The 17,199-nt window shown below is 43.3% G+C and overlaps 1 protein-coding gene across 5 annotated transcripts in view; it reads right to left on the bottom strand.

Annotated features, from left to right (window-relative positions):
* HOXD3 (homeobox D3) overlaps window positions 1-17,199 on the bottom strand; it is a 328,853-nt gene that overhangs the window by 73,640 nt on the left and 238,014 nt on the right. The gene's annotated exons all lie outside the window — the stretch shown is intronic.

Genomic DNA, 17,199 nt, shown 5'->3' on the forward strand with positions numbered 1-17,199 from the left:
ATTGCGTGACAGTCAGAGTGTGTGCTGCAGGCAGTTGCCATGTGTCTGTGTGTGTGCTGTGCACAGACCAGGCCAGCTGCTGCCTGCTGGCCAGCTATTAGGGCTCTTTCACATCAGACAACGCGAACAGGAGCCGTTCTCCTGCAAGCGTTGTCTGCCTGCGGCGTGTCGTCGGGTATCTGCGGTGCGACGCAATAAGCGGCGGTAGCTGGTAATTAAACCCGACGGAAAACGCCGGCTCGCGGGTGCGTTGGAGGAAAAACTGCGCCCGGGTGCGTCGGAACCGCAACGCATCGAAACGCAGCGTCGAGTGTGAAAGGTAAAATGAAAGTCTATGGACTTTCATCTTACCTTGGTTAACGCAAACGGCTTCCTTTTGCGTTAATGCAGAAAGTCTGCCCTAATGTGAAAGAGCCCTTAGCCTTAGCTAGCTACAGTATAGGTTAGTTAGGTTAGGGATTAGGGGATATGATTACTGTGTTATTGTGCAGTTAGTACTGTAGTACTGCAGTCAGTGCTAGTAGTTGTTAGAGTAGTAGTACTGCTGTGTTAGCTTTCTACAGAACTGCTGTGCTGTGAGCAGTGCCAGTGTGACAGTTAGTGTGCACTAGTGTCTTCTTCTCTGCTGTCTGACTGTCACTCGGCGCTTGCCACGTGTCACTTGTCCCGTGGCACTTGGGACGCGTCATGTGGCACACAGCACGTGTCACGTGGCACTTGGCACGTGTCACATGGCACTTGGCACGTGTCACTTGGCAAGTGCCACGTGACACGTGCCAAGTGACACGTGCCAAGTGACACTTGGCAAGTGACACGTGCCACGCGCAAGTATTAATACTTAAACAGTATTAATACTTAGATAAATGCATATAAATTATATATATATATATATATATATATATATATATATATATATATATATATATATATATATATATATATAGATAGATAGATATATATAGATATGTATATGTATAGATATATATATATATAGATATATATATATAGATATAGATATATATATATAGTATTGGCAATAAAGATTAGATGTGGGTAAGCATCTTTAAACAAGTAACAAAGCAACCAATTTTTTTCACAGGCCTTTTCAAAACCCCAGTGGATTTTGATCAGACCTAACGTCCTATTAACATATAGGAGCTGCCATTTTAAAAGGATATGGTGCAAGCATGGTGGTGAGGTAGCAGAGCATGCAGGCATACCACCAGTTGATAATGTAGCAAACCATCACAGGCCAGCTTTAAAACTTCCTTTTTTTTGGAGGAAGGGGGATAATATTGATGCAAGCTTTCTCTTCTAGTCCCCTTCTTCAGGCGTATTTCCATATGTTAGCTGAAGTAAAACACTGATGCAGATAAATGGTAAACACAAAGATGAAGGGGGATAATATTAAACAGTTAAAACAACTGTCAGTTATCTTTTTCTTTTAATTGTTGACGTACAGCAGTTCTTGTCACTTACAATGAGATTTTCCGTTACAAATTTTCACTGTGACAGGAAATTAATTCTTCCAAGTCCTGATACTGAGAGCAAAACATTTTGGAGGAAGGGTTAGATCCTCTGTCTCTTGCCGTCTCTGTCCCCTTTGTCGTTAATGGGCAGATCCCCTCCTGTAGGTATCTTAGGCTCCTTTCACACATGATACAATTTGTGTTTTCGATTTCCGTCTTTGAGAATTTATATTTGCCACACATCTAATGCAAGTCAATAGCATTGCATTTGAAATGCACCATTGAGAAAATTTCTGTATCCGTGGTTTTCAGCAGGAAAAAAAAAAGGCTACAGATGGGTTTCCACAATGGGTGCTGCGTCCGTTTCTTGTGCTGATGTGAATTTGCATCCATATTGCCATAGCTGTGCATGTACAGCTATGGGGATTTGGATGTATTGTGCAGAAAACTGCAGCAGGCAGCATTTGTTTTTCCCTCACAAGTGAATCAGGTGCCACCTACTGATTTCAATAGGCTGCAATTCCACATCCAAATACGCATGCAGGAAAAAGCTGCAGTTTTAGTGGAGATGGGCTGTAATTCTATGCGACCTGCAGGTTGAATACGTCTTTAGCACTCCTTGAGAAGGCCTCAGAAGTCTCATCCCCAATTGCTTCTGCAGAGTAGTGCATCCGTACTGTGCATGCCTAGCCTGGACTTGCGCGTGCGCAGTACAGATCTGCTCATCTTCAGAAGTACTTGGGGAAGCGAGTACTTACAAAGCCTGCTCAAGGAGTGCTGAAGTGCTGAAGAGGTATTCAACCCACAAGTCGAATAGCTTCAACGAGAGACAGCAATGGAGCAATAGGATAGAGCAAGAACTAGGAAGGTTCTATGGGATCCAAAGCCTTCCCTCTACATAGGTAAGAATTTTTTTTCTCCCCGGCTTCAAGTTCACGTTTGAGTGGGCATAGATATAATTTGTGCAGCTTTTATTCTAATGGTAGACTGATGTACTTTGACATCAATAATGAGGAATATAGGTCATATGACCTAATTCATGGGGGTTCTTAGAGACATTTTTTATACTCTTTTGTTCTGCTCTTAGGTTAAACTTGCTAGAATGGATGGTCTGCGGCAAGAAGGCACTTTTTTTAAGGTGGTTGATTATTCAATGTTTTAAATCTCTTCTTTACAAAATGTCTAGCACTTGGCTTGCAGTGCTGGGGTCCTAGGTTCAAATTCCATCCCATACACTATACTATATGCAAGGTGTTTGTACGTTCCTCTTGTGTATGCAAAGGTTTCCTCCCACATCCCAAACCATACAGGCAGATTTACTAACTTTTTATATAAGAATAGATAAAGAATCCGGGTGGCCATACACTGGTCGATTTGCCATCAGATCGACCAACAGATAGATCCCTCTCTGATCGAATCTGATGGCTGCCTTTACTGCAAACAGACGGTGAATCAACTTCAGCCTGAAACCGATCACAATCTGTGAAGCTGCCGCTGCTGCCCGCATACATTACCTGATCCGGCTGGCGCGAGTCCCCCCAGTCTCCGCTGTCTTCTTTTCCACGCTGGGCTCCGGGTTTCGGACTGTCTGGCTTCACTTCTTTCTGTCCGGGGAAGTTTAAACAGTAGAGGGCGCTCTACTGTTTAAACTTCCTGCCGGGACAGGAAGTAGCCAGCCGGAACCCAGCGGAGAAGAGACAGTGGAGAGACCGGGGACTCGCGCCGGACGGACGGAACGACGGGAATCGTCGGGAACAATCGATTTTGGACGGAAATCGATCGTTCGGTCAGCGTTTGTGCGACGATTTCACAGCCAATTCGATCACAGTGATCGAATCGGCTGTATATCGGTGGGAAAATCGGTAAGTGTATGGGCCCCTTAAGAAACAATTAGCGACACAGATTGTTCAATGTACTATCCAAAGCAGTGCAGAAAATGTGCTAGCTCTATGTGAACACATAATAATAATAATAATTTTACTATCTATACCAGATTTGTGGCATCTGATTCTAATAATATTTATCTAGGATATAGTGTAGGATGTATATACCTTCTTGGACTACAAATTGTAAATATTGCATATTTGCTGTACTATATCATGTTGATCCATACTGTGTAAATGAATACCGCTTACTGAGGCAGAGGTCACACTTGAGCAAATCACTTTACCGCAGAGAAAAAAAACGCATGCAGAATCGCATATAATGATAGTCCATGGTGCTGCTGTGTTTCACAGAGACATATGCGATTCCGCATAGCGTTAAAAAGAGATACAACCTGAACTCATTTGCAAACAACACATGCAGTTTTCAATATAAATCAATAGCTTCAGTAAAAAAAAAAAAACCCTCATAAAAAACTACTTGCCAACCGCTCCATGTTAATTGGCGTGAAGTCCTGGGGGCGTGTTTTGCAGGAGATTGCGCTGCTTGGAGACCGTTAAGATGGGAAAACCGCTGTGTATTTACAATGTACAACGCTGTGATCTAAGGCAGCACTGTACAGGGGACAGCCATGTCACTCGGCTGTCCCCTACAGAGGAACAGCAGAGATCGGCTCTTATAGGCTGATGCCTATGACAGTTGATCGCGGTGATTGGCTGGCGGGGGGAAGAAAAAAAATAGACAAATTTATTTAAAAAAAAAAACAAGTAAAAAATAAAAAAACAGAGCAGCAGCGATCAGAGACCACCAACAGAAAGCTCAGTTGGTGGGCAGAAAGAGGGGGGGGATCACTTGTGTGCTGTGTTGTACAGCCCTGCAGCGAACCCTTACAGCTGCAGTAACCTAATCTGTAAAAAATAGCCTAGTCAGTGGGGATGGGGGTTAAACCTGTGATCCTAACACTCTGCAAATGGCACAGTTATGCAGGAAAATGCTTGCACTTGCGGGGTATGGTCTGCGATTTTCTGCAGATGCAAATCTGATCCCTCCCTGATATGTTTAACTACTCAAAGACCGTCCCACGCCAATGGGCGTGGTCGCGGCGGCAGCACCATGACCGCCTAACACCAATTGGCGTCAAGTCCAGGGGCTGGGATTTGCAGGAAATAAACAAATAAACATCCAGGGGGGGGGGGGGGGGCGATCTGACCCCACCCACAGAGAGCCCTGTTGGTGGGGAGAAAAGGAGGGGGGAATCACTTGTGTGCTGTGTTGTGTGGCCCTGCAGCTTGGCCTTAAAGCTGCAGTGGCCATTTTCACAAAAATGTGCCTGGTCTTTAGGAGGGGGGGGGGGGGGGGGGTTCCACTGTGGTCCTCAAGTCAGTGGCGTAACAATAGGTCCTGCAGCCCATGCTACTGCGGGGGGGGGGCCCGGGGCCCGCTCGGGGCCCGCTCGGGGCCGTTTTGTGGGGGCTGGAGGGGTGGCAGCATGAGGGGAAAGCCTTGGCCACAGTCGGCGGGGAGAGGGGAAGTTCCCCCCCTCTCCCTCACCTCGAGGCTCTCCCCTCTGCGCTCCCCTCCAGCTAGATATAGTGTGGGCAGCGTGCAGCGGCGGGCAGATACATACCTTCTTCCGTGCGATCCACCGCAGACTCCTCGCTCTAGCGGCTGATGTCACTTCCGGAAGTGACGTCACTTCCGAAAGTGACGTCAGCCGCTAGAGCGAGGAGTCTGCGATGGAACACACGGAAGAAGGTATGTATCTGCCCGCCGCTGCCCACACTATATCTAGCTGGGGGAGGGGGGCACTCTGAAATTCTGCAGTTATGCCCCTGCCTCAAGTGGTTAAATATGTTGGAAAATTTCCATGCAAGTGAACGTACTATTTCCCATGACTGTTCTCGAGGTAAATTGGGTTCTTGCTTCACACATGTGGAAAGGTACAGTGAACCTACACTATAAGGTAAGGCATGGACAAGTAAATGACCCTTCTTTGTCAATCAGTATATTTAGTGTAATAATGGACCATACAGTTTCCAGTGTCTGATCTCATACTCCACAACAATGCAGCAGGTCTCTGAATATTTGGTCATCTGAGCTTTCACTCACTTTAGTTACAGGCTCAGGTAACGTCACTTCCGGTGCCATGGCTTCAGCCTGTAGTAAAGCAGTGAAGAATTGGACTCCGGAGGCCTTTTAAGTTATCTTCTGAATTGAATGAAACTCCGCTCTTTTCCTCTCCTTAAAGTGTTCCCGAGGTGACATGTGACACGATGAGATAAACATATGTATTGACAGTGCAAAACATATTAATAATTCAGCGCTGCGTAATATGTTGGCGCTTTATAAATACAATAAATAAATAAATAAATAACCAGGCTGTTTTACTTGTTTTATTTTGCTGCCTGAAAGAGTTCAATTCAAGGTATGGAAGTGGCAGCCTCTGTCTTGTTGGTGGTTTGTCAGAATATAGTAAACCTCACTGATAAGAAAATGACAGCCATAAAAGTTTTCCTGGCAGAATGCAACTTCTGAGAGCAGAGGGAGATAAAATACATGAACTATTGACCTTTTTCTAACTCTGGGACACTTATTAGGCTTGCACTGAGCAGAGGCAACAAAACATTCAATCTAGTTTGTAAATGTCTAAATATAAAATAAAACCATGGGATATCCAAAAAATGTCATTTTGAGGAATAGGAGGATAATGTTATTGTATTGTATTGTAAATACAATTGTTTATCTCACCAGTTTATTTTCAACTCGGGTTCACTTTAACTCATGCTACTTTAAAATTAAGTTGAAAGCAGAATTCCCCTAACCCTTCATCAGCATTTCATGAGCTGAGAGTTAAGTGTCAGAGAAACTATATAAAGAATAAATCAGTCATCTGTATTTTGAAAGTTGCTCATTTCAAATGTTCCTTGGTAGAAATATGTGGCTGCTGGTGGCTGTAGTACTTGAGGAAGGGACAATTGATACAGTTTGAGGAAAGTGGAGGGGGGGGGTCTGAACTTTGCAGACTCCACCCACTAATGATCAGGGCGGCGCTACCAAGAGGCAAAGGGTGCAATTGCCCCAGGGCCCCAGAGCTTGTAGGGGCCCCCAGTGGCTACATGAGGAAAAAACAATTTTCAAATCGACCTTATAGTTTTTGAGAAAATCGATTTTAAAGTTTAAAAGGAAAAAAAATACACATTTAAAAACCCGCTGACTGATATGTTAAGGAGGTCATTGGGAATAAGAGTAAAAAAATGTTTCAAAAAGACCTTATAGTTTTTGAGAAAATCGATTTTAAAGTTTCGAAGGAAAAAAGTATACTTAAATGCGGTAAATGTCACTTTTAGTAGCAACCCTAACGGTAGTGTAATTTTACAGGCATCAAAAGAAAGAGCAATAAATTTCCTGACGGGGTTTCCAGGGGGTCCATACGCAGCCGCAGCGCTTTGGCCAGGGATCGCTATACAGCCGCAATATGGCTGTATGAAGATCCCTGGCATTTTTTCCTATTTTCCCAATTTTTTTTTATGTTTAGAGGGTGGGAATTTTTTTTTTTTAATTATGTGGGGTCCCCCCTCCTGAAACTTTTTAACCCCTTGTCCCCCATGCAGGCTGGGATAGCCAGAATGTGGAGCTCCGACCGATTGGGGCTTCACACCCTGACTATACCACCTGCAAAAAAGGTCCCTTAATGCCGATATTTGTTTCGGGGTATCTGTTGGGGGGGCCCCCCAGGTTTATTTTGCCACGGGGCCCCATTGTTGCTTAAACCGGCCCTGCTAATGATATGCTGTTCTTCTCATGTCTTCTTATGCTGTGTGGAGAGGGTGGGGCACTGAAAGGAAAGACAGTTTCTAGGGCTATTATTTTATGGTCATTCATCAGGGTGTTGCGGCAGCCAGAGTCATCAGCAGGTCACTATAGTAAGTATACAAAAATATTATCACTTCATATCCATTGGTAGAGGATACTCATGTATAGGCCTGGGACCAGGCTGGGACAAGGTTCTTCAACACTAAAGGAGAAGAGTCAAACCCCCCACACCCGTTTAGTCAACTGTGTGTACCAGTGTTAGGTAGCCTTCCCCCTAGTATAGATAGCCAGCTGTGCCCCTCAGTATTAGGTTGCCTCTCCCCCCAGTATAGATAGCCAGATGAGCGCCCAGAGACTGGTGCCTCCCCAGCCTCTGCCTCGGCTCAGCCCTACCCGGGATTATTCCAAAAAAGATACATTGTTCTGTTTTTTTCATGGAGATCCCCTTTATTATACCTATAAAAGCAACCCTAAGGGCTGGAACCCACAGGAGCTATTTTTGGCAGCGTTTTGGCAGCACTGCGATACGCTAGCAGTTTGCCAAAACGCTGGGCTAATGTTAATGGATGGGGCAACTTCCACAGGAGCATTTGCGTTTCTCAGAAACGCAAACGCAGGACGTGCAGCATTTTGGGAGCGTTAGCGCTTCAATGTAAAGTATTGAAACGCTAGCGGAAACGCTCAGCAAAACCTAAACTGAGCGGTTTTGCTAGCGTTTTGCGGTTCAGCACACTGTAACAAAATGAAAAATAATTCACAGGACCAATCAGGACAAAAACGCAAAACGCAAAACGCTACGCACCAGCTGGGCAAAAAAATACAATGTTGCAAAACACGACGAAAAATGCGCATGAATCCGCTTGCAAACCGCTCAGACAAAACGCTAGCGGTTGCGTTTTGCGTTTGCTGATTTCAGTGAGTTCCAGGCCTGAGGCCATAAAAAGGTCTATTACACAGCAGTAACAATATTTAAAGTTCTGCACTCTAAAATTACAATTATGTATTGATTTATGTATTTATCTAATTTATTAACATTGTAAGTAAACATGCTTACTACAGTTATCATCATCTCCTGCTGCTGATCCATCGTCACCAATTGGTGCAATTATCTTCTTTCCTATAGTCTAGAATATTGATCTCTAATATCTCAGTACAGCCATTGTTCTCCACTGCGGTCTCTGGGTGGCTATTGTTTACACCCTTCATTGCCCAGCCCAACCAATGCAAGTTTTATTGAGTGTTGAAAGGAAGTCCTGCAAGCAGTGGCATAGATACAGAGCCAGAGTCCACAGTACAAATCTCATGCTGGATCCACACCATACAATTTTTCGGCAGGTTTACATGCCAGATCAATTATTTCCAGCATGCCCAATCTGAGATTGGATCGATTTTTGAGCAATTTTCTGACTAATTTCCGTAGTAATGAATGGAAATTGGTCAGAAAATCTCAAAAAAAAATCGATCGATTCTCAGATCGGACACGCTGGAAATAATCGATCTGGCAGATAAATCTGCCGAAAAAATTGTATGGTGTGGATCCAGCATTACACTGTCCTCCTCCCTCACCCCAGCAGTGTAAGTATAATAATCACATGACACAGACCGCCAGACCAACTTTCCAAGAACCGCCACTGTGTGAGGGAGGTGGAAGAAGGGGAAACGAGTAGTTTGTTAATGATTGCCACTATTTTAGGCTACTTTCCCACCAAGACGTTGCGTTTTAGGGGACGTTATAATCGCATAACGTGCCACTAACGTAACGTATGGTGGTTTTGAAGTTGGACGTCAGATTGAGCCGCGTTTTGCAGCTCTCAAAGCAGCCGCTCCAGGTTAGTGATAGGAAGTCCGGATCTTTTTAAGGATTCGGATCATTTGAATCTGATCATTAAAAAGATCCGGATCTTTAAACCGAATCATTTCAATCATTTTACTAGGGAAGCAAACTGAGGGTGAAATGACTAGCAGGACAGGACTTTCCCTGCACTGTACATTCTGTATGTTCCTGTTTCTTCCAGACAGACATCCACTGTGAACCGAATATTTCATTGTGATGATCCGAATGATTCCACTCACAAAAAAGATCCGGATCAAATGAACGATTCGTTCATGATCCGGACAACACTACAGTCCTACCAGGAGTCTCCTCAGTGCAGTGAATATTAATTAGCCATGTGGTTGGCTGCGGAGGAGGAGGGGAGACCTCCTCCTCCAACATTACTGAGCATGTGCAAACAGTCAAACGTGGCTTAGCCCAGTATAACGTACAGCATGTAGCACTTTGTTTAAACATGCTGCGTTACTATGTAACGCAACGTGGGCACTGTGAACAGCCCATTGATTTATCCTTGCTGTGAGTTAGGCTGGGTTACTGGCTGCTGTAACGTGGGACTTTAACGTCCCACTGTGAAACCAGCCTAAAAGCACCAAAAGAGGTGCTCATTACCATGACAGCAGCAATAATGCGAATTTAGCAACTGGAAGAAGGCCTCATACAGACCGCTCGGATCCAGGGGCCCTGGTGCATCACTACCTTTGTATCCCCTACACTGCTCACCACTCTTTAATCATCCAGGAGCTGGATCCAGTTCTTGTCAAACCAATAAGCTATTTCAGGAAGAAAGGTCTGCTCACTGAAGATTAAATTAGATTTACTTCGAAATGCAAATCTGGACACAGGCATATCAGCGTACACATCACTCCTAATTTAGTAATGAGCCTACACGCTGTCTGGATTAGCTTTTTTGAAATAAAGATTCAGGCCCTGTTCACAGTGGTCAGTTGCATTGCAGAACAATTCTGCATGTCAGCTCACTGCCCATACCAATCTATGCGAAGCAGGGGGTTTCACACAGTGCTCAGCGCCGAGCACTAAAACTAGGCTCTGACATAACAGTAATGCTACAGTGCGCGGGGCGCATAAGGGAAATTCGGGGTAATGGCAATCAGAGCCAGGACAAGGTCCTCCACCACACAAGACTGAGACACCAAAGTGCGCTTTCCCATCCTCCCACTCCAGCTATCACACACTGATTGCTGTTATGGCCCATACTCACGGGCTACAATTGTCGCCGCAACATGCGGCGCGTGCGTGTTGCGGCGACAGGTCGCCCGTGAGTATGCGGCGTTGCACGGGCGCGCCCCCCGAACTGTCGCCCGTCGCTGATGTCGCCAGGCGATTGGCGCGGTCAATCGCCTGGTAACAGTCACCGCCGCAACTCCGCCGCAACTGTCGCTAGTCCGCGTGAGTACGCGGACTAGCGACAGCAACATAATTGCAAATAGATGGCGCTTCCGTCGGGGGGAGGGACAACAGCGACAGCTTCCGCCGCATCAGTTGCCAGGTCCCTCCGCCGTGTGTATGCGGAGGGACCTGGCGACGAGCTGTCGCCGGCATGTCGCGCACGACATGCCAAAAAGTTGCCCGTGAGTATGGGCCATTAGACTAAGAGGCTTCCCAGGGTCCCCAACACCTTAATCTCTAGTTATCTGGCTTGCAGTCACTGCCATGTATCCCCTTTTCTTATTTCTCTTTGCTTCAAACACAATAGCGGAATAATAGTTGAGTGAGTTGTGCGCCCCATACTACACTGCGCCCTGAGGCTGGAGCCTCTCTCGCCTCTGCCTCAGCCCAGCCCTGCCGGCAATCACTGACCCCCGAATTACATCTTCCCTTGGAGGGGGAATCATATTTTGGGCCGCCGGGGATTTGAGCAGCAGCAGGTTAAGCCGTCATTTGGCTCACCCTGTGCCCAGCTTAATTACTTACACAATTTGCTTCCAGCAGGCTCTTAAGGGGGCTGACTACCTGATATAAATTAGCATTTAAAGGAATATTTAAGGGAGAAAAAAAATTAATTTAGCTTACCGGGGCATCTTGCTGGAGTTTTCCTGTGCCCACAACATCTTCCTGATTCCCTCTGGTAAGCAGCGGCGACCCCTGTAAAGCTGGTCCCGTCGCTGCTAGTCGCCGGCTACTGCACATGCGCGTCCCTGCGCACACTGATCGCGCTCCCAATGCCGGAAGCATTATGCGCATGTGCAGTGCGTGAAAATCACTGCTGTGCATGTGCAGAGCTCTCCCGGCCATGGGAGTGCGATCAGGGTGTGCAGTAGCTGTCGACTTTAAGGTAAGCTTTTTCTCGGCAACAATATCATGACAGGTACTCCAAAGATGTCATCAGCTGAGAACTATCAGGAAAACAGACCAGGTGGAATTCAATTACAGCATTTATTCCTTTCAACCTGTACTAAAAGCTTGATAATGGTACCCATATCTAGTCAACTTTCTATTGAGCGATTATGCAATTGACTTTATTGCGCAATCAACTACAGTGTGGTTGATCGACTAGTGGCCCACACACTACACGTGAGAGCGTATGTGATTTTCCTTCACTATTTGATCTGAACAATGTTGTGCCTCCATGCTCTGAAACCAAAGTCAATCGAAATCAATGTGAACAGTAGCCAATTATTTTACGATCAACTGATATTTTACATCTTGTCCAATCAAGTAAATTAGTAGATTCGACCAGATAGCTGCCAATTTCCATCAATCGAGCAGAATGGAAAATAATTAATTCTTCCCCAATCTGATCCAACTTGAACAGGAAAATTGGGTAATGTATGGGCACTTTTACAGCTCTACAATCCCCTCACTACCACATGTCCTGGAGTTCCCAGGTGATCCCAGCACTCCTGCTTGTGCGACAGCTGCCTGAAATCGCAATTGCTGACGCCAGCAGTTTTTGGGGTTTTTTGCTCTTTCCCCCCCCCCTACCAGCGCTCCACTGCGTGCTACGATTTTGTACAAAGCGCGTTTGCAGAGCGATTCCGTTTTTTCACTTCCTGACATCAGTCATGAAGTGAACACTTTCACCCAAAAATGAATAAATACAATGTATGTATTCATGCAAGTGTGAACGCAATCACCGGATAAAGCGATTTGTGAGCGTTTTGCGCTTTTCTTATACCTTCCATTGCATGGTACATGCAGCGCTTTGCTGAGCGGAAAGCGCATGAAACGTGCTGATATCAACTGTCCCATAAGGAATCATTGCACTAGCAATTTATGGACGTTTTTAAAGATTGCTGGCGCTCCAAAAAAAATGCCCTAGGTGTGAACAAGCCCTGATTAAAGCTAGGTTCACAATGAGATGTTGTGGAGATGCATTATAAAGTCTTATAACACAGCTCACCGCACTGCAATTAAAACTCTATGGGACATTCACAGTGCGACGTTAGCATTGCATTATAACGTGCAGCGTTATGGTAACGCACTGCTGCAATGCATTACCTCTAAACGCACACAATATCAGGTACAGGGAAACATACTTTTCATTGCCTGTATGCTTTGCTGTACTTACTTTATGCGACTGCAGCACAGCGTTAGTGTGCATTACCAATTTTTTGTTGCATTGCGTTGTAATGTTGCGTTGCATCTTTACAACGCAACGTCCTAGTGTGAACCTAGTCTGAAAAATCTTTCCACATCTGTGCAACCGGAGGGACTACCTAAAGTAGTACTTAAAAGTATATCTACTTAGTTTACCCTCCTATTACACAGATATAGTAAGATTGTCCAATCATTGTCCAATAAAAATTGTAATTTTCATGAGCACCTTGAGGGTGGTTAGTGTCTATATCAGTTAAAGTTCTCATAATACGCTAATTACTGTCCTTTAGGAGGCAGTATCTGGACTAGCAAATCACAGAATTACTAATGCTGCTTCTGATTAACTAGATCAGCCGTTAGAAGCCGTGATTTGCTAATTCGACCTTATGCTTCCTGGAAGGGTCTAATCATCATATTAGGAAAATGTTTTTGATAATTACCAGTCATCGTGCGTGTTCACCTAAATTGTATTGGCTATGGTCACATTATAGTTGAACACAGTGCTCAACTAATAAGGAGCTCCTGGATCCCAGCACACACCCACCCCATCCCCATCTATTGTCTGTTTTCCTCCTTAATATGATTTCATTTCCAGCTTATCTTTATTCCTATGTTACTTTTGTGGTCACATGACCAGCCTTGCATTGACTCAGATGCCTTCCTCTGTGTCTGCTAGTATTGGGCAAGCACCCACCTCCACCCTGGCTCTGCAGGAATTAATGGGTTGCTGTATCAGAGGCCAGAAAAATGACACTGCAAGGGCTAGTTTGCAGTGCTCAGTTGAGTTGCAAAATAATTCTGCAAGTCAACTCACTGCCCATACAATTCTATGGGCCTGTTCACAGTATAAGGGCTGGAACCCACTAGAGCGATTTTTTGAGCATTTAGGGAGCGTTTTAAATCGCTAGCGCTTTCCTTAAACGCTCTGCCAATGTAAATAAATGAAACAAATTCCAAAGTAGCGATTGCGATTAGCAAAATCACAATCGAAGGACATGCAGCATTTTGGGAGCATTTGCGCTTCAATGTAATGTATTGAAGCGCTGGCAAATCACTCATAAATCACTACATATTGCGATTTGTGTGCGATTGCAAACTGTAATAAAATTCTGATACATTGAAAGGACGAATCAGAATTAAAACCGCTAATCGCAAATCGCTACACAATCGCTGGCAAAAAGCTTACACTTTTTAAACTCGCTCCTAAAAGCGCTTACAAAACTCTGAATAAAAACGCTAGCGATTGCGATAGCATTTTGCGATTTGTAGTGGGTTCCAGCCAGGCCTTACGTTGTAACTGATCGCATTATTCTAACTCACTGGCATACTGGTTTTGTATTAAAGTCTATGTCCAGTTACTATTGCAGTTCAAACTCATTATAATGTGTATTATGCAACAGACCACTGTGAACCCAGCATAAAAAATCAGACTCCTGTGTAGGCTGAGTGGTCATGCAACTTTGACAAAAAAATAAAGGCACTGCAAAAATAGCGAAAGGGGGGGGGGGGGGGGGGAACAAAAACAAAAAACATACTGGTAGAGTAATTAGCTTCTAGGGATGCCAAGGGCATATTTATGAAATCCGATGCAAGGAAAACAGGACCAACACTGATGTCCCAATGAATAATTCTGATGGGTTGTATCTGCTCCACTTTTACAACTGATCTGCACCTATTTTGCCCCAATTTTTTCTTGCACTCATTTTGATAAATCTGCCTTTTCTAGGCAGTGTTAGACATAATGCATTATACAAAACTATTATATGACATAATAACAACAACAATAATAATAGCAATTATTATTATTGTTGTAGCTGTTGTCCTGTCATTATTATTATTACACCACTTGTCTATCACTTAATTACTTATTAGAGATAAAGCACATTGTAATCTGCTTTTTTCATATAAATAATTCCACTGGGGAAGAGTTAACTGAACTATACATAAATTACATTTAACTTGAGAAAATTCTAGTATTAAAGCAGGACACAGATTCAGACACCTTTTACTCTTTAGAAAGAAAGACTTAAATAAACGTTTTAAAACCCCAACCGAAATAACAACAATAAAGGTTATTTTATTAAAAACAAGACGTTTTAAATCAGCATGATACCATTTATTGGCTAACTAAAAACACAAAACTCGTGTAGGTAAATCTGGCTGTTTTAAAGCCTTCAAGAATGTAAAGAAACTAAAGCTAAGAACGCACGCTGAATGTATTTATTTATAATCCACAGCATGCGTAATTCCCCCTACATTTTATATGAATTGTCCCTACATCTTATATGAATTGTATACGTGAATCTAACGCCTGTGACTATTATCAGCTTAATAATCCGGGTAAGTATGCTTCCAATTATTGATTGCTCCTTGCTAATAAGATATAACAGGATTCCCCTGATCACTGTAACAAAATACGATGCATCGAAAGAGTAACGATAAAATAATCCCCTGTGTTTGTTTCATTTTCTATCTATACTGGATTGTAAATGAATCTTATCTTCCCGTTATTATGGAATTCTTTCATTTTGTGAATATGAAGTATCTGAGCAGAGAAGATTAATGTCATCCCAGCCTGTGAGGCTTTATGAAGAGTGACATTTAGGAACAGACAGCGTGACAGGCTACGCTGTGAGACAAATGGAGTAAGAGCGCTACCTAGCGGCCGCCAGCGGTTTGGTCAAGCCATAAATTTGTTTATCTTACCATAAATGTTTATTTCACAGCAATTGAAGTTATTGCTGGTATCAGGATTATAGGAATAACGTTGCAAGCCTTGTCATTTACGGAACATTTAAAAGGCGAGTTTTCAACCCATATGCGAGCGCTTTATGTAAGAAGCCTCCATTTGTCTTCATAACCTACCTAAGTAGGTAGTGCAAGTAGTGCAAAACGAGGGCGAAGAGAATGAACGCCCACTGAACCCAGCCATCATTGTCTCCAACATCTTATCAATGAGTGAAAACGGTATATACACCCAATTCACAATGCACAGGAAATCCAGAAACTAATTCATTTAGGTTACTGTAACGAAATATATATATATATATATATAAATCTCTCTTTACAGTAACCTCTGATATAGTAAACTCTGATCTAGTAACCTTCTGGATATAGTAAACTCTGTATAAATATACAATGTATGACCAATAGTGAAATACTTTCCTGGTCCCTTGGAGTTTACTATAAAGGGATACTACTGTGTATAAATACAACAACGGAGCTCTGCTCTTCATTTTAAGTCAAAAATTAGGTAGAATTTGGAAGCTCTACCTAATACCCAAAGCACAATACAAGGGGGGGGGGGTCAGTTTTGGGTGGAATTTGTAATGTTTGAAGTCTATCTCTCACTGTGCTGTGGAGTATGGGTGGACATGTGTTCCCTAGATGTGCCATCCATGAACATGTGTGCTTTTATGGTCTGAGCGAAGAATAGTCCAAGTTTCTCGGTATTTTGTGTTCAAGAGACACAACCCCCCCAAAAAAGAAAGCTTTTAAGAAAAAAGCGCCATGGTCCACCATAAAACCATTAAGTCCAGACGTCTAGTCGGTCAAATGACTTTATTGCACCCTAGTCCTTCCTGTTTAAAAAAAATAGCATGCGTGTATGTGACTGTCTGTGAAGTAGCCTCAGATACAACACCTTCTTTCCTTACAAGGACAAATGCTTTATTTTTTTCCCATTATAATATCAGATTGTCCAAACACAAGTCATGAACGGTGACAAACAAATGTAAACTATAAAAATAATAACTTAGGGCTTTTTTTTCAGTTTGGATAAACGTGAAAAAAAATAGTAACAGTCTCTCCCACAACCTCCTGATTTGGGATTTGTGGAGGTGGAAAGTACAAAAAAAAATACAGACAAACAAAACAGTGGGAAGCCCACTCAGTCCTTCCAATGCACCAATAAAAGCTGTGCGGATGGGAGATGGAACAGTCTCTGGCAATGAACGTTCTCTTTGTAGAAAAGTAGTTGTAAAATGTCACTTTTTACACATTCTGTGATGAACCGTGAGAATTATTGGTTGGCTGGTGGGAGCCATTTAAACAGTGCAGTGTCCCTGAAAGTTCCTAAATCCGGTGAAAATATTTCCCCATCCGGTTTCAAATTCCAGATTTAATAAGCTTGTGTTTCTAAATCTAAATTCCTTATTTGGTATATTTTTAGTACAGTATGGCGCCAAAATGCGAACTGAACTGGAATATTTCCTTATTTTAGGTAGCTGTATCGCTTAATTATTTTGGCCTTATGTCTAAACGGTATGCTAGATGGAGGGGCTCGTTTCATAGATTTCTAGCATTTTTTTATTGTACATCACCTACTAAATGTTATAAAAAGGTGAGAATTATAAAATAACACAATAGCAAAATAAATCGTTGTTGGGACTCTAAATCGTTATAAGCAGAACAATCTAATGTCTATACGGCTATCTGCACCAATACAATACATATCAGTGCGATCTATCACATGCAGACATTTTGCATCATTTCGGAAGGATATGGAGAATATTCATTCGTGAAATATTGGTTTGAATGTGAGCTATTATTTACTCTATCGCCGACTTCAACCAGTGCAGAACAACCTAATACTGCTAGCTTAATTCATTGAGCTATACTACTTCGATCCCTAAAAACGCC

This window comes from Hyperolius riggenbachi, chromosome 7 (genome assembly GCF_040937935.1).
Source record: "Hyperolius riggenbachi isolate aHypRig1 chromosome 7, aHypRig1.pri, whole genome shotgun sequence".
Taxonomy (NCBI): Eukaryota; Metazoa; Chordata; class Amphibia; order Anura; family Hyperoliidae; genus Hyperolius; species Hyperolius riggenbachi.